At 48.1% G+C, this 27,112-nt stretch overlaps 1 protein-coding gene across 3 annotated transcripts in view; it reads right to left on the reverse strand.

The window, feature by feature from the left end:
* The window catches only part of TBL1X (transducin beta like 1 X-linked), a 212,395-nt gene that overhangs the window by 125,662 nt on the left and 59,621 nt on the right, over positions 1-27,112 (reverse strand). For all 3 annotated transcript variants that reach the window (XM_045538435.1, XM_045538436.1, XM_045538434.1), the window contains one exon: positions 2,623-2,696. The gene's annotated coding sequence lies outside the window, so the exon portion shown is untranslated. The remainder of the gene's footprint in view (positions 1-2,622; positions 2,697-27,112) is intronic.

Genomic DNA, 27,112 nt, shown 5'->3' on the forward strand with positions numbered 1-27,112 from the left:
AGAAGAGAACCACTGTCCTCAACTGAAAAAGAGATACTTGGGAACTGTCCTTGTTTATAAAGAAAACAAAAAGGAAACACTAAGAAAAATAACATCTTCTGATTTGGGATGAGAGGCAGAAAAAAGGAACATGTCGGAAACAGAAGAATTCTTCATTTTCAGACCCCTTCAAGGCCATTTTATTAATACAACCAGAATCTAGAGCCAATTTCAAGAATTTACTAGTTTAATTAACGTCCATTCGATTCAAATTCCGTCAGGAAGAAAGCCGCTGGGCTTGCCACCCACTAGCCGGGCGGCAATCCGCCTCGCAGGAAGGGTCTGGCGGGCCCGAGGGCAAAGGAGTGTGCCCAGCTTTGCCGGAGAAAGCAGGTGTGCGGGGAGCGCGTGCCGCACCGCGTGTGTGGTCCGGCCACGTGCGCAAGCCAGAGGACAAATGCTGTTCGAGAGAAACGACACAGTGCAAACGAGAACCACAGACTGGAAGGGAAGGGAAAGGAGTGGAAAAGGTTGATCAAACGGCACTTCATCGGGACTTTTCAACCACAGAACGCACTTTCTGTCGGCTCACGAACCTCGACGTCAGCGAGCCGTGCTTCCAAGGGTGCCTAGGAAGCCTCAGGGTTTCGGCAAGATAGGTTGGCAGCACACCCCACCCCACGCAGGGCCTGCCCGGCAACCTCTCTGGGGCGCCACCCTTACCACCTGAGCAGGGAAAACCCCACCAGAGCCCCCGTTGTGTCCTTACGGGGATTTCCAGTTCTCATCCATGCCACCAGGAAAGTCCGGGGCTGCAGGAGACCGCTTCTCTTTAGGTCATGGATCGCTTCGATTATGACTGCCTGGATTATTTGTGCCCCTCTTGGGTTTTATGGATAAAAGAGAATGGGCGAGAATTGGCCACCCATCCCCATCACTTAGACCTCAGAAAGGACAGTAATCAGAGTCACACAAGAGAGACCGCAGAAGGCAAACGCCCAGGGGATGCAACACACACACAACACTTCCCACAAACAGGACAAAGCCCAGAGGCAATGAGTGGTGCCCTTGGGGTCAAGATACCCTCCCCCACCCCCAGAAACCTTCCACCCACTTCCAGGCTGTTAACAGGGAGCGGGCAGGGGACAGAGGACTGGGAGAGTGGCAAGGAACACGCACTGACTCGGCAGCTGCAAAATGCCCATGAATACACTATGAGGCTCGGCCCAATCGCCCCATCGTACAGGAGACAGAGGCTCAGAGGATTTAACCTACTTCCCAGAAGTCCCAGAGGGCCTGGGTGATCAGAACGGACATGAAGGGAGAGCTGTCTGACTTGTTCCCGGCCCTGGTGATTCCAAGGCACACACCAAGTTGCATTTATGTGACGGTGGTGCTGGAACAAAGGGAGCTCCAACCTGCACTGCTTCATGAGCAGCTAACCCCACCCCACAGGGGCTCCCTGCAGGCAGCTCCTGGGGACAGTGTGGAGACGCAGCCGGCCTCTAGGGAGGGCCACCAGGCAGTGCTACCTGCCTGAAGGCTTCCGGGGTTTGGCTTGTACCGTCCGAAAGCTCCAGGGCTCCGGATGTCCCAGCTGGGGCAGGAGCATTCCTTAACTCGACTCATCTTCCCGGCAAGCACAGCAGCTCTGAACAGGACAACAGCTCTGTTCCTTCTGCAGAGTGTTCCTTTTTGCTCCCCCGTCACTGAGGTCCAAGAAAGGAATGGAACCCCAGCAGATGGGCCACTGGGACCTCTGGCTGCAGTCTGCTGGGCCGGAACCCTCCCTCGGGCGCAGGACGGACTGAGAGCGCAGCTGGGGCAGCCCGCTCCCCAGCTCACGGGGCCGCAGGGGGAAGGAAACAGGACCACGGCAGCAGCAGGCTCACACCCAAACCCGCACCCAATGTTTACATCAGCTCTACTTGTAACAGCCCCACGCGGGAAACCACCCCAACGCCCTTCAACAAGTGAATGGATGCATGAACCCTGGTACATCTGTGTCACGGAATACTACTCAGCAATCAAAAGGAATGAGCCATCAACACGCACAACTCAGAGCTCACACCCACACCACGGCGCGTGCAGCCCCGTCAAGGGGACACACCCACGCCACGGCCCGTACAGCACCCACGCATGCCCTATAATGCGTTATCCAAACAAACAAAAAAAGGGGCAAGCATATCTCTGTATACTCCGCAACGCTCCAGAAGTAACAGAGCTTTCATACGAAATGGTCTGAAAAGGATGCTCTTGATTCAGGGAGCACGGGCCCCACGGGCCCCACTGTAACGTGGGTGAAATAAAACAAGCGCCTCAAATGTGAATCGGAAAAAAGATCAGAAACTACGTTTCAACTCAAAAGCACACACATCTTAATAACAGTCTCCATTTTTCTTTCTCAAAATTCTTATCTGACTTTCAGAAGCTACATAAAACAGTTTGCTATGAAGTGTTAATAAGGATACTCAGCATTTTCCTCTGCTAGCATAATCACCTATTACCAGAAATCTTGAGAAATCACTGTTTCCGCTACACAAAGCCAATACAGTCTTATTCATTTTTTAAGCACAGAAAGTATGAAGCCGTTGACAGTTAATTCATCATGCAGTAAGAAATCCACTTCACAACGTCACTTACTCAGAGCCAAAGGCAGGCAGATCCCTTCTTCCTTTGAGGGTTTAGTTTCCGGCCTCTCTTCTACCTTCAATTACCTGTTAATGAAAAATACCCCAAGTTAAGGCAAAAACATCAATGAACACATCCTGAGGCATATTCACGGTCGCTCCCAACAGGGCAGATGTCTGACTTAGTGAGCAGCACTACCAAGCTGTGCGAACGACGCCGCGTCAGAGGGCAGACGGCCCCCCTGGAGAATCTCAGGCATAAGCCTCTGTTTACAGCACGCGGTGAGACGCTTCGCACCAGCCTGCTCACAACTCGCCGCTATCTCAGAAGTGATCGTGATCACAACATTGCCAGGCAATTTCAGCAGCTGAAAAATCTACTCTAACGACAGGCACAGTGTTCTCTGCCGTCCTAAAGCACACGAAATGAAAATACAGGCATTTCTAGTGTCAACACAACCCAACAAATTTTCACCACCGAGAACCACGTGCTGGGTCTTGCGGAAGACGGAAGTGCGGTGCAACTCGGCAAGGGCAGGGCAGAGAAGATCAGCTAGCACACAAATGCACAAGAGAACCTGAGGGGAGAGAAATCTCGGGGGTCACGCTGGGCGGCGGAACAGACGGTGACCCGGAGATGGGGAGTTTACTTCATGTGGGGGCCTGGGTGGAGCTGTCTAAGGAAGGGGCCCTTGAATGGGGCAAGAGAGGCCGGGCTGTGGACACGACAGGTGCAAATGTCCTGTGGCAGGAATGAACCGGGTCTGAGGGAGGGAGGCCCAGGCAGGACAGCAGAAGAAAGGGACAGCGGGGTCCCAGGTCCCAGAGGACGCCGCAGCCATGGAAAGGAGTCAGATCCTACGCACGCCAAACCATACCCCCATCAGCTCACTTCACTAAAAAAGAAAATCTGATCACCCTTCCACTTACGAAGCCTACAGGGGCTTCCTACTGCATTTGCAGCAGGCCCAGCAAGGCTCAGTGGAGACACAACGGCGCATAGCAGAGAGATGGACAGACGTGCACAGGGCCTGTGGCGCTCGGTGAGAGCAAGGGGAGCCGAGGATGGCAGGGTCGGGGACAGCCAAGGAGGGCTCCCAAGTTTGGGGAGAGGGTAGCAACTCGGAAAGTGGCACCATGCTCTGGGCTGCAGGAAGGCTGAGGAGATGCCTGTGTGTACGTTAACTCTGCAATGCCCATTCGACCTCACAGGGGAGTGTCAACTGGGTAAACAGACAAGTGTGGGTCACATTTACCGAGGTATGCCCGGGGTGGTCTTCGGGTAACCGCCATCTTCAAAGCTGCGACCCGTGTGGGGCCACCTACAGCAGCTCTCTCGACCTCCACAGCCCTGACGCTGTTGACCAGACCGTTCTCAGGGACGGGGGGCTGTCCCATGCACCTTAGGATGTCGCCCAGCAACCCTAGGCGCTGCCCACGCAATGCCAGTAGCCCTTGCCTCTCCAGCTGTGACAGCCAAAATTGTCCCCAGGAGGGCACAACCTCCCTGTTGGGAACCACCAGTCTAAAGCCATAAACCGAGGACCAAACCCCGACAGGAAGAGGAGCCGGCCAAGGAGAGAGAAGGCGTGTCTGCAAGGCAGGAGGAAATCCACAACGGTGCCATGTCCCTGGCTTCTGGTGACAGACATCACTCAAAAAGGACCGAGTACTGACCACTGGAGCATGCCAAGATGGAAAGAGCTTGCGTCCTGGACCAGGGCAAAGGCCGCCTGGAGAGACATGCCAATGACAACAGTGACTGTAATCCCTACAGCGACCCCAGCTGACAACGGAGTGGGGTCGGAGCGGAGGTGCAGAGGCTGTTCCTGAACCATGCAGGCGCGGCCCCCGCATGGGCTTCCTGCAGGCTCAGGTCTAACTGACCTGAGTGCCTTGTACAGAACGGCAGCAAAATGTGCGTCTGCTCTGCACATTTTCATTGGCGAGAATCATGTTTTCCTCTCTGTGGGTTCTGGTCTGAGTGGAGGAAACCTCCAGGGGCTTCATGGAGGAGGTGGCGCTCGAGTTGGCCCGAGAACTCAGGTGAGAAAAAGAGAAAGGGGCCATAATTTGAGTGGTGTTAAAAGGCAACAGAAGGGGGCAAGCTAGGAGCACTGAGGTTTCTGAAAACGTGGGGTGATGCCCTCACAGTGCTCGGGAAAGAGGATGCAGATGGCAGGGTACCAGACAGGTGAGCGGTGCCCTGTCCAGCTGAGGAAAGAAGGGGCTTCCTGGGCAAGACGGCTCTGCAGATGGCACAACCCCAAAATACTGACAACCCGCTTGGGCGGGAAGCCAGGGGCTCCCTAGCTGGGCCACACATGAACCCTTCATCTGCTGAACCCCAGGAGGGTGGAAGCCAACCCTGGGGGAGGGGACAGGGCAGTCAGGATGCAGGGACTCAGACAGGGAGCTCGGCACCTGACCGGTAGGGACCAATTACATTCTTTTGGCCACTGGTTTAAGAACAGCTGCGGCAGCTGCACCTGCCGGCTCCGCAGCCGCCCTGGTGACAAGAGTCAGCCCAGAGCTTTCCTCTCGGAGGAGCTCATGCACCCCTAAGCCCCCGCCCAGTCCGGGTCATCAGGAACTGGGGTAAAGGAGCACCTCACGGAACGACCACAGGGACTACATCTCCTGCCTCTCCCCTCTTTTATGTATTCTGTAAGCTCACCAAGGGTGCACACCCCTGGCAGGTGACACTTAGGACTTCCAACGGTGAGAAAATCCTGACTAACTCCCACGCACTGCCAGGTGCCTGGGCCGTTCCCCTGTCCGTTCCATCGGCCTTCTCCAGCATGACTGGGCGTATGCGTTACGTTAGAAAGGAAAAGAGGAAAAGGAGGAGGAGGAGGGAGGGGAAGAGGAAGAGGAGGAGGAGGAAGAGGAGGAAGGAAGAAGAAGAAGAAAGGAGGAGGAGGAGGAAGGAGCAAGGAAGAGGGAGGAGGAGGAGGAGAGAGGCACAGGCCCCATTCTGTTCCTAATAAATTGTAAGAAACCCTCTCTGGACCAGAGTTTCCTCAGCTGTAAAATGAGGGTTTTAAATTATTTATAAGGTTTCATCCACATCAAAAAATGTGAGGGGCCATTTTCCCGTTGACTTCCTTTGTCAACTCCAGGAGAAAACGCTTACAAAGAACTTAACTAAGAACTTGCAAAAGAATTACAGGGTGGAGGAGGAGGATGTGTGTGTGTGTGTGTGTGTCCCAGCCAGCAGCACTGGGACACATCCAAGGAGCACAATATTTTTGCCATAATGATTAACATTTCAACTCCAGAGAAATTCAAGTTGTACCATGATAACAACAACGTGAAAAATCTAAAAAATGTTTTCAGAAGCCACTAAGCATGACGGAGAATCTGCAGCTTCCCCGATTCCTTTTTTTTTTTTTTTTTTTAAGCAAGCCCTGACTGTACCCAGGCCAAGGGCCAGGTGCTAACTCACATGGCACCGGCGCAAGCATCGGGGACGCTACAGTGCCAGAGGATTCTGAACCACTTCATTTGCCATGGGGTTCAAGGTCTATGTCATGAAGCTCTTATTTCCTGTATTATCAACATCGAACGGCATTTATATATATTAAGAAGATTTATTCAACAACAGATTTTAAAATCCTTCAAATCGGTGGTTCTCAAACAGGTGATTCTGCCTCCAGGGGACACCGGGCAAAGTCTGGAGACATTTTCAGTTGTCTGGACTGGGGGAGGAGTGGCACTGGCATCTAGAGGGTAGAGGTCAGGGATGCTGCTGAACATCCTACAATGCACAGGACATGCCCTCCTAACAAAGAATTATTTGACCCAAATGTCAATGTTGCCAAGGCAGAGAGAGCCTGCTGTAAAGTATGCTAAAATTTCTGTAATTTTACACAGAAACCTTTTAGAATGGTTATCCACAAGAAACATCCCTTTGTGCATATGGATGGGTTTTATTATTATTGCCCCCAAAGTATAAAGAGGGAAGCTAGAAAAGTACCTCATGAAACAGTAACATGTATTATAATGGAAGCAAGCATTAAAAACAAACAAAAAAAAAAAACCTAAAACAAACAAGACAACTAATGGCATGCTTTGGTAAGAAATGCTAATTCTAGGCTGGGGCGCAGTGGCTTGCACCTGTAATCCCAGCACTTTGGGAGGTCAAGGCGGAAGGATCATTTGAGGCCAGGAGTTCGAGACCAGCCTGGGCAACACAGTGAGACCCTGTCTCTACAAAAAAATAAGAAAAATCAGCCGGGCCCAGGAGTTCGAGGCTGCAGTGAGCTCGCAGGGCATTCTCCATGCATGCACACGTAGATCCCTTCACTCTATAAATGCCACGAATGTAATAAATCGTTGTCCACGCACTCCGGTGACAATGACCTAGGTAGAAAATAGAACAAAACCAAACTGCAAAAGTTCTATCTCCCTGCTCCAAAGCACACAAGCCTAGTGTTCCATCTGAATTACTGGGAATTAGTTTTCATTAAAGCTTAGTGCCTTGAATACAACATACAGCAGGCATGTGATAGGTGTGTACATAAAACAAACACAGGGCAGCATTAAAACCAAAAGAAGGTCACTAATGTTTCTTTAACTAACTTTGAAGAAAGACATACTAGTGCTGTATGTACAGGGAAATAAATGTTCAGGGAAAATTGTTCATTTTCTTTACAAGGATCAATGGAGAAACATATTTTCTTAGTCTATTCCAGATAAGTCATTTAATATCCATTAGTTTCCACAAAATATGAAATTTTATTATGCGTGTAGGTTTTACAAGTTCTGTGTAAAATTATGAGCTATTCAAGTAAGGAGGGAAAAACATACACCACCGATTTCCTCTTTAAAGTCTGTGAGTCTTAATAACAAATATTTCATACATGCACCACCGGCAAAATCAATACTTTGAAACAAAACACAAACCCACGGGAAACTTTAATAAGCTATCAGTCGCATAATATTTGTTTCTAAGTATTTATTATTATTTAAATTACAATGATAGATTAAATTTTATTTAGTGGTTGAAACTAATCTTTAGCGAGAGAAAAAGAATCCCATTTAAAGATGATACATAAGAGTGTTAGGGGCCGGGTGCAGTGGCTCACGCCTGTAATCCTAGCACTCTGGGAGGCCGAGGCCGGTGGATTGTTTGAGCTCAGGAGTTTGAGACCAGCGTGAGCAAGAGCGAGACCCCGTCTCTACTAAAAATAGAAAGAAATTATCTGGCCAACTAAAAATATACACAGAAAAAATTAGCCGGGCATGGTGGCGCATGCCTGTAGCCCCAGCTCCTCGGGAGGCTGAGGCAGGAGGATTGCTTGAGCCCAGGAGTTTGAGGTTGCTGTGAGCTAGGCTGATGCCACGGCACTCGCTCTAGCTGGGCAACAGAGCGAGACTCTGTCTCAAAAAAAAAAAAAAAAAAAAAAAAGAGTGTTAGGATAATATGATGTTGCAAATTCAGCAAACTGCCAATCAACAGCAATTCAAATCTCTTCCCACAGATACAACTCCAAATTTTATAAAGGTAATCATCACATAAACTAATCAGGTTTCTGTTTAGAGGTGGCACAGTGCATCACAAAGTAGAAGAGAATCCTAATTAATCTTTGCCTCATCTCCCAAAGCACTGTCTCCACATTTTGTAATGAACACTAAGCTCAATTTTGAATGTAATTGTCAAGCACTTTATTTATTCACTGGAATTATGATAAAAGTTGCTCAACACCATATGGTCCTGGTATTCATGTTTCAGTTTCCATCATTCGCGAAACACATCTGACTCCCTCCTCACCTGCAAAGATCAATTGTGCTGTCTTCAGTTTCATTTAACAGAACAGCCAGCAAATCCCTTTTGGAAAGCAATTAAATACAATGACAATTTCCCTCTGCCAGTCACCAAATTCGACTATTCATTTACGTAAGTACCTCGAAACCTAGGACACCAATCTCTACAGGAAGAAAAAAAAAGTATCAGCCAACTCAAGAACTGGGCATTAAAGTGTGCACACGTGCACACACACATTCCCATTCCCAAACCAAACTGCTGCTTCCGTGGCCACCTCCGTACTGAGGACATCAGGAAGAGGTGCTACTGACACTTCCTATGCACCAATTTCACAAGGCTTCTCTTTCACCCCAAAGAACATGTTTCTATGCTCATCACAACAGAAGGGATTAGAACTTGAAGAGAATTCATTTTGAAAACAGACGTCTAAAGGGAATGACAACTCAACTAATCACACACCCTGTTCAAGATGGCACACAGGGCTTTCTGCCATTCAACCCGGAGGTGGCTCCTCTGGCCTTGGCACCTGTGTTTTTGTCGTAGTAAAGTCCCCTCATGCTCTTCCCTGCAACCTGGCTGGATTGTGGGAAACAGTTCCCCAATTCTCTCTTTCCTCATTATCCCCCCCTTAACAAAACAACCACCACCACCCGACACTCCTACAAATACGGGAGTTTCACTGTAAGAAACTATCACACCCGTGTAAGGCAGAGACCCAAACTACCCAACTTTCTGATTCTTACCCCTTTGGAAATGAGTGCCTTCAAGATGACTTTTAAGCCCCAGCCTCTTCCTAAAGCGGAAACTGTTCAAAGGAGGGGAGGGGGGGAATGGGGAGGTGGGAGCCCTTGGGAATTCTGCTCTAGTTCACACTGAGGGTCGCCCTGGCCCCAAGCCTTCAGACCAGTGTCCTCAACTGGGGAATGACTGTGCTCCTACCAAGACACATTTAGGCAGTGCCTGGAGACATTTCAGGCTGCCACAGCTGCGGGTGGGAAATGTTCCTGGCACCCTCCAATGGCCGCTTCAGTAAGAACAACGCAATTCTACAGGAGGTGTGCATGTCACTCTGGGTGCCGGACTCAGAGGACCCTGTCGTGCAGGTGTCATCTGAGGACAAGAGCAGGCGGGAGGGCTTTTCCATGGCAAACAAGCCCTGGCAAGTCAGCTTCATGAATACCTCTGCGATCTGTCTGCACGTGCTTCAGGAACACCACGGAGTCTGCCTGGACCTACCCCCCATCTTTCATCCAGGCTATTAGCAAGGTCTCCTAACTGGCTTCCTGTTCCCCAGCTTGCCTCCTTTGAGAGCCCAGGTGTCCAACTCTTAACCCCCCTCTCTGCTTCAGTGGCCTCACCCTCTCTGCAAGCTCCCTCATCGGGCCCAGCCTATCCTTGCACCTCTGATTCCAGAATGAAAGTGAGATGCAAGGCAGGGAGCCTGGTCTCAGAGCCTTGTCTGGTTGTGACGCAGACAGATGCCACACTCTTATCTGGGATGCAGCTGATCTGGCAATGACCAGCATGGATGCCAGGGCCAGAGGGGCTGGGACAGAACCACCCTCCAGCCCTTGCCAGCCACAGTATCCTTGGACTAGGTGTCCTTGGAGCCTCCTGGTCCTCATCTGCACAAAGGGGATAACTAACTGAACCCCCAACAATGTTAGGAGTACATGCTGCCACTCATACCCAGAAGGAGCATAGAACCCTCCCTGGCACACGGGGAGCACCATATAAATACTGCCTACAGTTGCTTTGTCATTGAACTCCGCGGTGATGGAACTGGCTTACAGCCCTGTCAATTACTAGCTGTGTGGCTCCAGACAAGAACTTGTGAGCCTTGTAAAAATGGGATGAAGGACACCTAGGTTACGTGGCTGCTGGGAGGGACACAGATATTATAACGTCAAACACATGGCATAGCTCCTGCCTCATCAAAACTATCACCTGGAGGGCATCATTGTTAGCTGGGATCAACAGAGAACGCAGGCGCTGAAATGATGGCACAGAGTGGCTCCAAACCTTTCCCTCTTATCATTCGATCAACAAATTACCTGTCCTTTCTGCAGTAATCTCCCTTAGACTCATTTCCTGGGAGACATGTAAGAACTTTCACTTCCAATACCTCATTTTCATTTCCTGCTTTTCAACAAATGTTATGAAGTATACTCACGGCTATGAGGTCCGGTTTTCAGTGGAGTTTAGAGGAAACTGCTACACAAGAGTTACAGGGACAGAAAAGAATTTCCACTCCCATTCCATGTACCTTTAAGCCCAAGAATTTATTGTTTTTAATTCCAGTAAAATTCAGTGATGTAGGAGCTCTGTTAATCATTATGAACCTTTCTTTTCTACATTGATTTTAAAGAACTTTAACATTCAGACCTGAATGACCTCGAAAGTTTACCTAGGGTCTGAGCACCAGCTGCTTTTGATACAGTATTCACCATACTAAATTTAGAAGTATACTCTGTCCTGAGGTATTATACTTCAACAGGAAGCGGCTAGATTAAAATAAGATGCCGCTAACACATCAGAATTCAAAAGCTACTGCGAGCCAACAACCTCCAAGAAGCTACAGTGTTCTCATTCACTGAAATACTTCTAATTCCCCACCCGGGAAAAGAAAGGAAGAGAAAAACCTTGGTGTGGCTTCCAAAAGCACATACAAAATAGCAAAAATAAAATAATGAACTGGGTGAACCAGGGCACACAGAGAAGATCACGGCAGGGGAAACGAGACAGAGTCCAGAGGGGAAGGCGTCACCCAAGTTTGCCATGGCATGCGACCTTCTGTCAGTCAGAAGGAACCAGGCATCTGATTCTGAGTTTCCTAGACATCTCCTCAAAGAAGGAAACACGATGAGATGTTGATTCACAGTATAAAAAAAATAAAGGCACGTGTATCAGAAATACAGCTTCTATAATTCTGAGACATGTACACAATTTCTCCCATGGGTCCGAGAAAGGGGAAGTAGTGGACTATGTACAACACTTCACCATCCTCAGTAAACGTGGGGGATAGTTCATTGGCACACTGCTTAAAATACCCCTCAGTGTAGGGTAACTGCACAGCACTAAAGCACAGCTAAGTAAATCAAACTTACAAGTGGATAAACAATGCTGCAGAAGTGTGCAGACCTCCCTGCAGCCTGGCTTACTCCGAGAAAACATTTTAGAAGCACTCAGAGTCCCCACTCCCTCAGGGTTACAGAAACACTGCTGCATTATATTGTAAACACATTTTGGTGCCAATAAATATACCACTTCTACAGTACTATTTTTAACGGTTGCCTAGTAACCCATCGTATGGCTAGATCCTGCCTCATTATGCAATCTTTCGCCACTGCGCTCAACTCCACGCTACTGAAAGCGACGCCGCAGCAAACAACAAGCACCACTTTTTGAGTGTCAAAAAATTTCACAGGTCATCTCCATAAAAAAAGAAAGCTGCACTTTTATTACCTCATGTTTCAGAAAAAAATACCTAATGGCAGCAAGACTACATAATGGCAGTTAGTTCAGAGATGGCTTTAAAATAATTTGTGTTTCTTTTAGTCACTTGAGGGGCTACAGGTATTTGCAAAATAGTAGTACACATGCAACAACTGAGTTTAAGTCCATAAACAATGCCTGGGGTGTGTGTGCGTGTGCGTGTGTGTGTGTGTGGACAAATTTCCAGATTTCCTGGGAAATAATTATAAAACATACAGCATTAAAATTTCTTCACAAATCTGAGTGAGAATTTCAGGAAAAAACTTAACACGCTAATCAGGACAGCAACATATTCAGTGAAACCCAAGGACCAGAGGCACCGCACTGCTACTGTGTCCCAGTGTCCCCATTAGCCCACCGGGGATGTACGTGCATCAGGGCACCACACGAGCCCTCACCCCCACGGTCCCGGGGCTGAGTTTAACCCCACTGCCTCGGAGAGGCCTTCCCTGAGCCCTCCAGCTCTGGCCGGAACCGCAGCACCTAATCCAACATCCCCTCTGCTTGGTTGTGAACCTAACGACTTGTTTTTAGCTATGTGACTTCTTTCTTGCTAGCAAACTCATTCTCTATTTCCGCCTTCCTGGCTTGCGAATTTGGGTAAAGCACATTTCCGTGCTGGAGAGGCCCACGTGGCCAGGAACCGAGGCTGGTCTCCAGTCCAGCAGCCCGGGAGGCACGGCGTCCTGCCACGACCCCGTGAGTGAGCTGGGAAGCACCCTCTTCCCCAGCTGAGCCTTCCGATGAGACCGGTCAGACACAGTCTGCCTTCGGCCTGGCGAGAGATCATCAGCTGTGGCGTGTCTGAATTCCTGGCCCACAAAAACCTTAATAAATGTGTATTGTTCTAAGCTGCCAAGTTTGCTCCCCTGTGCAGAATTAAATTCATTTAATGAATTTTTCTTTTGGAGAAAAACAAAACACATTTACTTTCTTACAGTTTTGGAGTTCAGAAATCTAAAATCAGTTATTTATTAATAAATAATTTTTAACTAAGAATTTATTCACTACCTTTCTTTTTTCCTAAACAGTAAGACCCATGATGGTAGGTGCAGGTCTGTTTTGCTCCCCACTGTCCCTCAAGTGTGTGGCACACAAAGAGCAGTCCGCCAACATGTGTGCACCTGTCTGAAACGTCATCACCAAGTTTAGTTAAAAAACACATACACTTAGTATTCCACAAGTTTAAAGAGTGGTTACTCTTAGACCTAAAAATCAGCTTCTCTTTACTCTGCTGGGAAGTTAGTCTCAGAGACCCCAAAACAAGTCATCTCTACTAGAGAACGCTGGCTTATCAGACTGGTGACTAACCCAAAGCACTGCCTTAGTAGGGCTGCTGCTCGAGACGATGCCACTGGACCCCTGTTGTCTCAGGGTTATTAACAGTGCCCCTTTCTCTTTCAGAAGTGTTCCAATTTGGACAATAGATTACAAGACACTGTCGGCAGTACTGACATCTTGGTCAACAATCGAGGTGGTGTAGGCTCCAGAATGAGAAGCTAGGAATGTCAAGGTCCCAGAAGACATACGTTCCTACAAAAACAAGCTGGGAGTTATTCAACCTGGTGGTCCTAACATGGCAAAGTAAGTGAAAACGGCCCTAGGTTAGAACCATGAGAATCGTCAAAGGAAGCTTCCTACACCTGCTGCCTTGAAATGATACAGGCTATTTCCAAGAACAAATTATGCATCACGCTTTGCCCAGGCACCACCTGTGGTAGGCAGAATAACACCTCCCCCCTAAGTTGTCCACATTCTAATCCCTGCGAACCGTGAATACGTGAGGTTACATGGCAAGGGGCAGTGATAGCTGTAGATGGAATTCAGGTTGTTAATCAGCTAGCCTCAAAAAAAGGGAAATTATCCTGGATGAAAAAATTGGTTCCAATGTATCAAGAGAGTCCTATGAATGAGGAAGAGGGATGGAGCATGAGACCAACTCGGCCACCAGTGCAGGGTGGGACTGCTGGAGGAGGGGTCAGTAGCTAAGGGGCACAGGCAGCCTCTAGAACAGAAACAAACCAACCAGACATTCCCCCCTCGAGCCTTGCAGACACCTCGATTTTTAGCCCAAGGACACCCATTTTGAACTCATGATGTCCAGAACTGTTAAGGGAGTAAATCTGTGTTGTTTAAGCATCTAAGTTTGTGGTAGTTGGTTACAGCAGCCATATTCTACATCTTTGCTCTTACCACTGAGCTCCCATTGTACTCTCTTCATACCACTTTACAGCACTGAACACCACTTTGCATTTTGTGCACCTTATAACCACTCTTAGGATATAGTTCTGAACTTCAAGGAGCTTATAATACAACCCACATGTAGTCTCTGATAGCATCTCAAACGAGAAGCTGCAAAATTGCCATCCATTACTTGAATGAATGAATGAGATCTGTCACTCGGGGCCAGAGGGGGATGAGGGTGAGTGAGACCCCTCAGCCCTCACTCAGCTCACCTTAGTTGGGCTCTGCGCTCCTCTTCCTTAGAATTTTGCTCAAGTTTCCCTTGGGGCACTTCCCATTTCATACTTTGTGCCCTGGTGCAGTGTCCTCTTACTCCCTCCCTTAGACTCCTGCTCTGAAAACCTCCATTCTCACTCCCAATGCTGCAAACTTCAGCCTGGGCCTTAAAAACCAAAGTTAGTCTTCATTCTAGTCAGGGCCGTGGAAGTGGAGAATGCAGAGCAACGCCTGGGGAAGGAACTGCACTCTATCTGGGAGCTTCAGTCCCAGCGCTGAACGGCACAGAACTAGGATGGGGAAGTACTCGCTTATCCCTCAGGCCCAAGCCTGGAGTCTCGGCAGGGCCTTGGGCAAATCAGTACCTCACAATTCCTTTATGTTGGAAATCATTCATCGGTTCCTTTATTCTCTGTCCATCCAGGCCATTACACTCACATAAACAGAAGGGCCCAGCACGGGCTAGAGTGCCGTGGCGTCAGCCTAGCTCACAGCAACCTCAACTCCTGGGCTCAAGCGATCCTCCTGCCTCGGCAATTGAGTAGGTGGGACTACAGGCGTGTGCCACGATGCCTGGCTAACTTTTCTATTTTTAGTACAGACTGGGTCTCGCTCTTGCTCCTCAGGCTGGTCTCGAACTCCTGAGCTCAAGAGATCCTCCTGCCTCGGCCTCCCAGAGTGCTAGGATTACAGACATGAGCCACCGTGCCTGTTCACAGGTTTATTTGTAATATCCAAAATATAGAAACAACCAAATGTCCATCAACTAATGAATGAGTAAACAAAATGTGGCATATTTATAACACTGGGATATTATTCAACAATAAAAAAGAGCGAAGTATCAATTCATCTTACCACATGGATGAACCTTGAAAACTAAATGAAAGAGTCCAGACACTAAAGACCACATATTGTATGATCCCATTTGTATGAAATGTCCAGAATACACAAATCCATGGAGACACAAAATAGACTAGTGGTTGCCAGGGGCTGGGGGTGACTGCTGATGGTTACAGGGATTTCTGCAGGGGTGACAACAATGTTCTAAAATTGTACCGCGTTGATGGCTATACAACTCTGTGAATTTACTAAAAATCACTGAATTGTACACTTATAAGAGGTGAAATTTGTGGTATGTAAATAATACCTCAATAAAGCCAGTTTTATTAAAAGTTCTCTGAGATCTTTGAAGCAAAGATAGTATCTATGCACTTGTATATAAATATTAAATGCAATATATAGTCGCACTGCTATTGTACAATAAAAAAACTAGGGACTACTTCTAATTTTTAAAAGCATGAAAATGCTTCATTTGCTCTGGGATACAAGGGGATTTTAAATAAGTGCATTTCCTCTAATGTCAAAAGCACAATAGCGTCACATAAGTTGGTAAGAGGCACAGAGCATGGCTTTCCAATTCAAACTATACCCAAACAATAAACTTTATTGAATCAAGTCATATTTGTACATAACATGATTTTTAGCTGGTTTGTGATGAAAACTGAAATGCATAAAATGTGTCTTGTTACAGTCACAACACAATCCAGGAAGATGAAACCCGCTAGAATATTAGCTTATTACGAGTTAAGAATTCTAATACCTGAAGCCTGGTTTCCTAAGTGGATTTATAATTCAGTGTAAGTGGATTAAGAAATTCAATTTTCTGTCATTGCACATGAAAAAAGCTTGAATAATGAAGGTAAATATGTTATTTAAATATATTTTTTTAACTGCCAAGTTGCACAGCTTTTTCCAGACTGTGTTAGGACCAGCACTGCTAAAAAGAAAATATATATAACTCATGCACTTTAATTTCAGCTAATTGCTGTGAATTCCTCTATCTTGGACTGAACCATCATTATAAAATCAGAAGTTTCTAGGTTTATCTTCCTATGTTTTAAAAAAAGGGGGGGGTCAAATTCGGTCATTTATGCTTAGCAACATCAATCGCACTGGGAGCATGGGATCGGTGAAAACGACAATTCACACCTAACAGACCTCACCACCAGCTGGCATTTCTCACTGCAAGAGGGAGCAGGAAGCCACACACAGAGCCAGCTTCAGAAGTCCCAGGCCCTGATCTCCTGCCCGTGACCAGCTGCCCCTCCCTGTCCCAGCATATTAAGCGCTTGACTCTAACATCTGGCCTGTTGACCCACTGTGTTAGTTTCCGACTGCTGCTGTAACAAACGACCTCAAGCTCAGCTGCCTCAAGCAACACAGACTCATTCTCGTACAGTTCTGGACACGAGGGGTCTACATGGGTCACAGGCTGTGTCCCTTTTTGGAGGACCCAGGGAGAATCTATTTCCTTACCTTGTGCAGCTCCTAGAGGCCGCTCTCATCCCTTCCAGCTTCTGCATATGCCCTCACATCTCTGGGATTTGTTGTTATTGTTGTTTTCTGAGATAGGGTCTTGCTCTACTGTCCAAGCTGGAGTGTGGTGGCATCATTATAGCTCACTGCAGCCTCAAACTCCTGGGCCCATGCGATCCTCCTGCCTCAGCCTCCTGAATAGCTGAGACTACAGGTGCATGCCACCATGCCCGGCTCATTTTTCTTATTTTTTGTAGAGATGGGGTCTAGCTATGTTACCCAGGCTGGTCTCAAACTTCTGGCCTCAAGTGATCCCCCTGCCTTGGCTCCCAAAGTCTGGGATTACAGGAGAGAGCCACTGCACCAGGCCCTCCTCCTCTGGGACTCTGTTCCTCCTGCTTCCCTAGTCCACTGAGAAGCACCTCAGTGATTTTGGGGGCCCAATTGGACAATCTCCCCATCTCAAGATCCTTAAATCACATCTGCAAAGTCCCTCTTGCCATGTCAAAAGCACAATAGCGTCATATAAATTGGTAAGAGGCACAGAGCATGGCTTTCTGATTCAAATTATACCCAAACAATAAACTTTACTGAATCAAGTCATATTTGTACATAATACGATTTTTAGCTGGTTTGTGATGAAAACTGAAATGCATAAAATGTGTCTTGTTATAGTCACAACAGAATTTGGGGAAGATGAAACCTGCTAGAATATATGGGGTTACATATTCACAGGTTCTAGGAGTAGGACGGGGACATATTCTGAGGGCCATTGCTCCACCTACCACAGCTACCAAGGACCATTTTGAGAAATGAGAAAATAATCTAGAGTCCATGAAAGATGACACAAGGTGATGGCAGCAGAAACAATGACTGTAGGTGGCAGCATTCTTCTTACCACTTTGACCTCCTTTCTTTGCTTTTGGTGAATTCGCACATTGCTGCCTGCTTTTGGACTTTGTGCGTGCAAGGTCCACGGCCCCCGCCTCACCATCTGTAGGCAACTGTGGGAGGACGGGCATGTATAGACTCCGCCTCGGACACGTAGCGGCTGCGGTCAGAGCGGCACGCAAGCCTGGCCAACTCCTCACTTGACCAAGAACTCAGCAGGCACACAGACACTGATGGAATCCTTACTCTTATCTCATTTAATCTAACTGACACATACTATTATCCCCCAAGCACAGATAAATAGACCGAGAACAGATGATTTTCCCAAGATCATGCAGCGCCAGAGCTGGGATCTGAATTCCACGCCACTCCCCATAACTGCACCGAAACGCCAGCAGTTCCCTCAATGCCTATGGGGCCAGCTCAATCCCCAAAGCCCCAACACACTTTCCCCAAAACACCCAAACCAGAAGCGTATTATTTTGAAGCCACGAGACAAACAACTACAAGACTTACAGCCCCAAAGGGAGGCCCACCCGAAGACCCTCCTCTGCCTTCACTGCCACCTCACCACTTGGGCTGAACCCAGACACCTGGGCGCACTGGGCCGGGCTTTGTGCAACGTGGCCCTGCCCTCTCGGAAGCCCACCCATTCTGGACACCGCACCTCTGGCCTCCTCCCTCTCCTAAGGGCTCCGCACGGCACCCAGGTCCAGCAGGCAGCACCCATGTCAGCTCTGCCCTGGCAGTGGGGTCACCAGACTCCCCCGCCTGCCTCTCTGGCCAGACTTGAGGTTCTCCAGGGAGAAACTAGCTTGTTGCTCTCCGCAGCCACGGAGCCAGCTGAGCTCCCGGCATTGCATGTGCATATGGAATGTTGCACCGTGACTTCATTCTCCTTTTCCTAAATGTCATATTTGAAGCTAGACATGGAGAAATATCCCGTATCTTTTGCACACATACTTTGGAACAAAAACATTTCCAAAACAATGACGACAGGCCAACACAATTCTTCCCCATGTTTCCAGGGGTTATAGCTGCACGAGAGCCCCCTCTAGCTTTGCCAGTCACCATCCAGAAGCCACAGGGGAGCTAGGTGGCATAAGCAATTTATACGTGCAAAAGAACACTTTGTTGAAATAAGCCGCACTAAAAACTGGGACATTGTAAAACTACATTTTGAAAATACAAAATCTACTCCACTTTGGAGCCTTGAGCAAGAGAGCAAAAGAGGCCCTTTGATCTTAACATCAGCGTCACCACCATTACCCAAACTACATGCTGACTACCTCGACTAGCCCTACGAAGACCATGACTGGACACTGGATCCTGACCAGGCAGTAGGATTTCTCTCAGGCTGGCTGAAAAAGCTTTGTCATAACCGACTACCACCCATACAGACTCGGTCAGTGCAGCGGCACGAAGGAAACCAGGACCTCCTGGGCAGAGGCTGGACATGCATTTTATAAGCAGATCCCGGGAGGCATCCGCACTGCATGCTCCGTGTGTGCAGTAGAGTCATCTACACTTGTGTGCGTGTACACATATGTATATGTATATGTATGTGTCTATTTTTTCCAATAAAAAATCTATAAATGAGGCTCCAAGACACCCTCCCACGAGTTTCTCAACCTTGGCACTTTTAACACCCGGGGCTAATCACTCTTGGAGGTGGGGCTGCCCTGTGCACTGCAGGATGCTGAGTAGCAGAGCATCTGGGCCCCCACCCATAAATGTCGGGGCACCCCCGCCTTCCTCAGGTACACGGCCAGATCGCCCCTGAGGGATACAAGCGCCCCTGGCTGAGAACCACTGCTCTAAACCAAAAGTTCTGAAGTCTGAGAGCAGCCTGGGATTATTTAAAGCACACACAGTCCTTTAAACTAGAACAATCTACTTTCCTGGATTATTATGAATTAGAGTTATCTTTTTGGAGAGGTCTTAAAAATGCAATAAATTCTGCATTACATTTTTTTTTGTCCTACATTCCATTAAAATGACCAAAATGCGAAGCTCTTATAAAGGAAATCTGTAGAAGCCATTTTTCCATGTACACACACACACACACACACACACGTCAATATTTTACCAAAATGATTTTGAAGAGTCTCACAAAAATCGAAACTGTTTTCTTTCATTAGCTTTACACCGAAGCCTGCAATCAGGGAGAAAACTCCGGAGATGGTCCTGCATTCACCCACATTCCATCTTTTCCTCAGTTGGCCGAGATTTCTGTAGGTTACATAAATATTACTTTTGAATGACTGTTTATTTTCATTCAGCTTGGGGACAAAAAATAAAATGGATTGCTGGAAATAGAGTCTACACTGAAGCTCTTATTTTATCCTAAATTTTAATTACGACTCCAAGAAGGATTTCCATGCTTCTGTAGTCTGCCTCCTTCTCCCCACCCCCTCACCTGCAATCCTGGTAGAACATCTTGTTGCAGAACCACAGAAGACTATTTCTGGGATCCCAGGACCAATCTCCTTTTTAAAACGGCTAAGTTGCCTATCGCACTGGCTCACACCTGTAATCCCAGCACTTTGGGAGCCCGAGCTGAGAGGATCACGTGAGACCAGGAGTTTGAGACCAGCCTGAGCAAGAATGAGAACCCATCTCTGCAAAAAATAGAAAAATCAGCCAGGCGTGGTGGCACATGCCTATACTCCCAGCCACTTGGGAGGCTAAGGCAGGAGGATCGCTTGAGCCCAGGAGTTTGAGGCTGCAGTGAGCTATGGCTGTGCCACTGCACTCCAGCCTGGACCACAGAGCAAGACCCTATCTCAAAAATAAATACATAAACAAACAAACAAACAAACAAACAGCTAAGATCAGAGACAAGGAGGCTCTCAGAAACAAGACTAATAATGCAGGGCAAACACAGTGAGTGACGCCGTCTCACATCATGCACTCTGCCCTGCATCTTAGGAGGGTTTGGTCTGGGTCCCCACCCTCCCTAGCTTCTCCCCCAGGCTAAAGGGTGAACATCAGGGCAGTGGTCAGGATCCCAGCAGAGGGGCAGCAATAACGTGGTACGCTCTTCCTCCAAAGTTCCAGAGTGAATGTCCCAATTCCAGACTGTGAGCTATTCAAGCCACATCCCACCCTGACCCCCACCCCCACCCCCTCCCCCAAATAAACTACCAGCAAGTGAAGGCATGACAGAAAGGATTCTGCACAGCGAGGACAAGGTATGACGGAACTCCGTCCCACAAGGAGGCCCGCCTGGTACAGGGGAGCCAACAATGCCCGTTCTTTTTAGTCATTAAACATGAGAATCTGCGTGGCTTTTATAACAGCCTGGGATGTGCGACCTCTGACATCTGCTTGGAAGGTCTAAGTCCACAGAGCAGGGGTCAGCAGACTCCCTCTGGAAAGGGCTAGACAATGAATATCTTAGGCTTGGAGAGCCAGAAGACAAAATTGAGGATACTATATAGAGACACATGTAACAAAAAAGAAGACAAAGTTCCCCAAAACTTTTATTGATAAAATTCAAAATGTTACAAACACTGAAACTTGAATTTTCTATCATTTTCACCTGTGGCAAAATATTCCCCTTTTGATTTTTTCCTCCAACCATTTAAAAATGTCAAGACCATTTTTTAGTTCGAAGGCTGTATCAAATGGGGCCGGGGCCTGATACTGGCCCGAGGGCTGCAGTTGGCAGCTGCAGCCACTGAGGCGCACAAGTGGACGCCACCTCCTGGCAGCAGAACCTGCCCCCTGGCCGGGGAGAGACAGGATGGGGTCCAGGCAGCAACAGGCAAAGACAACAGAGAAAGGATGGAAAATCACAGAGCACTTTCTTTGGAAGTTGTTTATGCTGAGAGATTTAAGTCAAGGGATAGCCGATATCTTCCAGCATGAGAAGCAGCATACTATACGTAGTGCATTGTTTCTGTGAGTGATCATGCTTACCACTTAACTTCTCACCACGCTTTTTGTTCCTCAGTTTGCATGTAAATAAATCAAGATTAGCATGGCTGGTTCCTGACAATTCCTGTGTTGCACACGGCATGAATGTGGATATCACGTAATCACGAAAGATCTCAGTTGTACCTCTTCTTACCATGTTATTGGAGAAACCCTTCTATTTCCAAGAGTGCTCAAAATCCTACAAGCCAAGCTTACTAAACCTTAAAGCATTTGACCTTGAAACATGATGCATCCATGTGTTAGATATTGACTTCCAGGAGATATCCACTTCCAGGAGACAAATGGGATGTCCTGAGCAGATATTTGATAAAATAAAGTATATTTCACTGGCAGTCGTCATGGTTTCTGACCAATTCTCAAAATAATTGGTCCCCATGTACAAATGCCCTGCATTATAATTCCGAATACAAAGACCACCATGATGAAAACTCCCTGGATGGTCTCAATCGACTTTCACAATTTTCCCGGTTCAATAATAATTGGCATTTTGGTCACAAAAGCCTATTTAAGGTGGTGACATTCTTGCTGCCATATTTGTAAGAATTACCAATAGATAGTTAAAGGGGAGATTTAAAAGCACCAAGTAGATGCAAAAAGGAACACAGAAAAGACAAAAGCAATGACAATGAAGAAGAGCTGGGAGACTCCTGTAAAACACAGGGGACTAAAGAGACATAAAACCAAATGCCACCCACGATCCCTGATTACAACCTGGGCCAAACAACTGGAACAATTCCCATATGACAGCGTATTAAATAATGCTACCATGGGTTTAATTTTTGAGGGGTGACAACCTCAAGAATTTAAGTACGGGGCTTTTGTAGGAGAAAGTCCTACACACTAATAAAGCAAAAGGAAGGGAGAGGGGAGAAGAATTTCAGTAGTGAGAGAGAAAACGAATTTGGCAAACTGTCAATAACTGATGAATCCTTTCTTCAAGCTTTTCTGAGGGTTTGCAATTTTTCAAAATATAAAGTTGAGGGAGATGTCAGGTAGTGGTGCAAGCCTGCAGTCCCAGCACTTTGGGAGGCCGAGGTGGGAGGATCACTTGAGCCCAGGTGTTCAAGACCAGCCTGAGCAACACAGCAAGACCCCAACCCCATCTCAAGGGAAAAAAAAAAGTTGGGGGGAAAAGAATTGCATGAACCTTGGATTTAACCGAGTTATTCTGCTCCTTCATACCAGGTCCACTTTGCTACTAATTCCTTCAACAAAATACCTAGTTACATCAGTCTTAATATTGAATAAAATATTGCAATAAATAAATGTTCACGGTCGTTTTAACCCCCCCCCCCTCACTTTGTATTTCTGTCTGGCTGTCTAGGTAACAGCACACTTTCACACCTCTCTTCTGCAGTCTCCCGGACACGAGCTGGGCGGGCATGAGGCCCCCTCACCTTTGCACACTCAGGCAGGCCTGGCATTATTCAGGGGAGCTGCAGTGTGTCAGAGTGAGAAGGGAGCCGGAATTTCTGGTTCAGCCTGCTTTCTGGACGCCATGCCCTCCCGAGCTATCCAACAGTTTCACATATGCCTCAGGGTAGTCATGGTGCATTTCTGCTGCTCCTGACTGACCAAAGACCTAATAATCAGTAGCAGTTTGGAATATTTTTAAATAATCCATGGCGGCATTTACACACATTTCTTGGCATGCTGGGTGAGGGTATCTACTGGAAAAAAATGCCCCAACTCTTTGCAAAAACCCTGCCTGGATGTACGTGCAGCCAGGGGTGGGGATGGGGGTAGATTTGTGATTGTTGTTTGTTTTTTAAGGAACAGTGGATTATCCTTTTAATGAGTTTAAACCCTTACGAAGTCTGTACAGAATTTTCCATATTCAGCTACTCTTACGCAAGGTTGGTGACCTGCTCCGCAGGTAGATGATAAAACCTTCACCTGTGTTTCCTGGAGGCAAATATAAGAGTGCGCAGAATTTTAATCCTCTTAAGAAAAGTACGACTTCCTCAAGAGAAACTCAAATTAATACCTTGAAGTTTTACAAGACCCGTAAACTCAACATAGCAGGACTTTCTCATTAAACGCTGCCCAGAACACACCTGGCCTAGCCACTACCTTCACATGGGCGGACGCACATGCCAAGCCTGCAGATTATTTAAAAGGCAATTTTAAGTCTCCTGTCAACGCCCGTGCTGGATGAGGGCTTCCATGTGGGGCATGAACAGTGACTCTCACTCCGGCTTCGCATCTTCGCCCGCGCAGGTCACCTGCGCTGATTAAATGCCCACGTTTTCTGGATTACATCTTCTTTTTCGCACTTCATCTTCATGGAGCTGCATACTTCCCCGCGCCTGGTTAAGGCAGGCGCCACCCCAAGACCCTTTCTGCATGGAGCATCACTCCAAAAGCTGTTCCTGGCTGCGTGACAGGGTGACGGTACATCCCTACCGTTTTGGGTACTGGAATTTTCCGTCTGTGTATGAATTTTCTATTTCTTTATCACCTGTCTCGACACTTGGCCTAAAAAGGCTGTAGACAAGTTCAATCAAATAGGTTGTTTAAAAACGAGAGTTAACAGAGAGTCCCCAGGCGAGGCACAGACGATCTTCTCTGTACCACTGATACACCAGGGCAGCTGCCCAGGGGCGGGGCGGTTACCTGCACACCCCGGGATGAGGGCAGCACAGGCTCTGCTTCCCCTGCTCCTGGCCTCCCAGGCCTGCCCCCAGCCCCCGGGCGGGCGGGCTCGCAGGCCCACTCACTACGGGAGCCAGCAAGAAAGCAGCAGCAGGAAGAGGAGGAGAAGGAGGAGGAGGAAGCCAAGTCTCTCAGAATCAGGAAAAGACACATCTGATTTCAGAGTCCCCTGGCATTTCTGCTGCCTTGCAAAGCGCGATTCACATAGGGCTTAGATCTGGCCAAGATAAGGACGGCCCATTTCCCGCTCCACCCCTCAGCAGACGCACAGACAGCACATTCACACGTGCACCCAGAAGAGCCACAAAATCGAAGCCAGGTTTGCACTGAGGGTGCCCAGCAGGCACACGCCAGCCTCCCACCGCTCGGATTCAAGTGTCGGGTCCCTGCCTTCTGTAACTGCACGGCCGTGGGGCAGGCCAGGCTACACGTGGCACGTTGCTCTCTGCCTGTTCACCAAGCGGGACGACGGTGCCCGTCCCACCTATCTCACAGGCACACACGAGGTCAGGGGAGACGAAGGCATGTGGGAACTGCAGGGCACATGAGCGGGGCAGGGGGTAGACGGCCCGGGCTGGCACCGCACGCCCCTGCGAAGCAGGGGTCCCGGGACCAAGTGGCTGTGCTTTCCCAGGACTGGTAGGTGACCGCTTCTCAGTGCACCGCAGCTTCTAGGGCAACTGCACTCAACATGATGCAGGGCTCTTCTGAGCAACACCACAGTCCTGGAGAATTGCATCATAACCCAGGTGCAGGCTAAGACAGTCCAGCACACGGACGTTTATTAGGTTCTAACTGCCCGGGGCCACCCCATGCCTAAGAGTAGCCCAGTTTCTTCTGGGGGAACTCTCTGTTCTGCCCTGCCTTACAGATGCTGCTGAGGACAGAGGAGAATCTACCACGGAGCTAAAGAAGTTCCACCCACTCTTGCTCCAGTCTCCCCCAAGGCATCAGGAGGGGTCCAAGCAGAGCGCTCACAAGCTCATATGATGATAGAAATTCACAAAAGAAAGACATATGCACCACAGTTATGAGCTAAGACCCCTTCTCCTTCAGCTCCGGCTCCCCCACTCTGAAGAAAATGACGGGGCAGTGAGTTATGGAAATGTTCCATTCCGCTTTGGCAGGCTGTATCTACGTGGCCTGCGAGTATCGCCCGATAGCGGCGCTACCGCCAGCTGTAATGGTGTAGGAACGGCTTCCAGGAACACTTCATTTGAAAATAAATGACCTGGTGTCAGGACACGCGTGAGCAGGGCCAGACAGCATGTCACGGTATGAACGGCAGGAGGGGAGCAGGACAGCTGAGGCTGGGAAGAATCACAGCCAAGGGGCTGATAGAAGATTCTCCCGCAGCACTACCACATAGCACGGCACCCTCAGTGTTTACCGTTTATCGACTGAATTACAGGCGAGCTCCCAAAACCGAGCAAGCCAAAAGTCCACACGCCGTCACCAGGAACAAGCTGTGAACCCCCATAAGAACAGCAATGATGAAACTGGTCAGTCACCCCGCTACAGGAAACCCGGGGTATCTTTCTACTTTCTCTGTTTTTTTTTTTCTCTAAGAAAGCTTTGTACAGATCTTTCTACTTTCTCTACTGAAAATGCTATTGTAAAACCACTGACATGATGATCTAAAAATACACAGCTTCACGTGCGCGCGCACACACACACACACACACACACACGAGAAAAAAGATACAGAGGTGTACCATGCAATCAATTCACAAACACCTTCCCAGACTATGTTTGTCATAGCTGCCAACTTTTTAAAACTTGTAATTGGCTGCTTTGGGCCCCTCAAATGCTAGAGAGGGCAATTCCTTGTGGAAATATGGCAATGAGGGGTGACCGAATCCTTGCACAACCTATCTTGCGGTCTTGCCCCGAGATGGGCACGTGAACCGCAGCACAACCAACTAGCTGCTAGGCACTTGCACACACACACTCACACGCACGCACCTTGAATCTTGAGGTAACAACAGCAGGACAGAGATGTGTTTGGATTTTCTTGTACGGATGCGATGGTGTCCAGGCTACGTTGTGCCTGCCACAGCGAAAGCGGCCATGTTCCCTGCTTCCTGCTTCTCAGCTCTGCAAAGCCCCTCGATTCCTGCTGCACCCCAAGCCTGGCTCCCTGTCCCCCATCAACTCCCAAGGGTTCCAACAATTCTAATAAACCCTGTCAGCCGAGCTTAGCCAGAAACCGTTTCTGTTGTTCAACACCGAGAAGCCTGACAGGGACTGGCTGGGTCTGCACGGGGATATTGTGTCTCCTCGCAGACCAATACACCCAAGACACAGTGAGAGAAACAGAACCAAGCTGTAAAATACACACACACCCCCTTATGATTCATGTAAAACTGCTGGCAAAATACACAAAATACTACTGACGGTGGTTACTCTGGACGTGGGATTAAGAGGGAGAAAGAGGCTTTTACTTCTTACGCCCTTCAGTCCTGTTCCAATTTTTAAATTTCAACTAAATAAACAGTATGCACAATAAAGATAAATATATGCAAACCCAAAAGGAGGGCCAAGCCCAGAGAATAAGCTCTCACCCATGAAAAACCCTTCACCGTGTGAATCTTTTTTCCCCTCCTTCTATGGCAATGCCCTCTGACAATAGCTGTCTCGGGCCAGTCTCCACCTGCGGGCTAAATTCAGTCTAACCACGCAGTGTTTCCATGAGCAAGGCACAAAGCTCTCCCTCTTCTTGGACAAACAGAAGTGAACTGGCCAAACCGAGCCCTGGTAGCGTGAAGCCCAACATACTGGTTTTTCCCACATCAGGTGCCTAACACTCAATGAATGAAACATGCATGAACACATGGATTGCACCACCATGGCTTGGTGAGGATTCATTTCTACAATGCTAAATTAGCACCATTAATTATAGTTAAATTTTACCCAACAACACTTGTGTGTTTTTGTTTGGTTGTGCTTTTACATCACTTGATTCTCAGGCTCT

The sequence above is a fragment of the Lemur catta genome, chromosome X (genome assembly GCF_020740605.2).
Source record: "Lemur catta isolate mLemCat1 chromosome X, mLemCat1.pri, whole genome shotgun sequence".
NCBI classification, from domain to species: Eukaryota; Metazoa; Chordata; class Mammalia; order Primates; family Lemuridae; genus Lemur; species Lemur catta.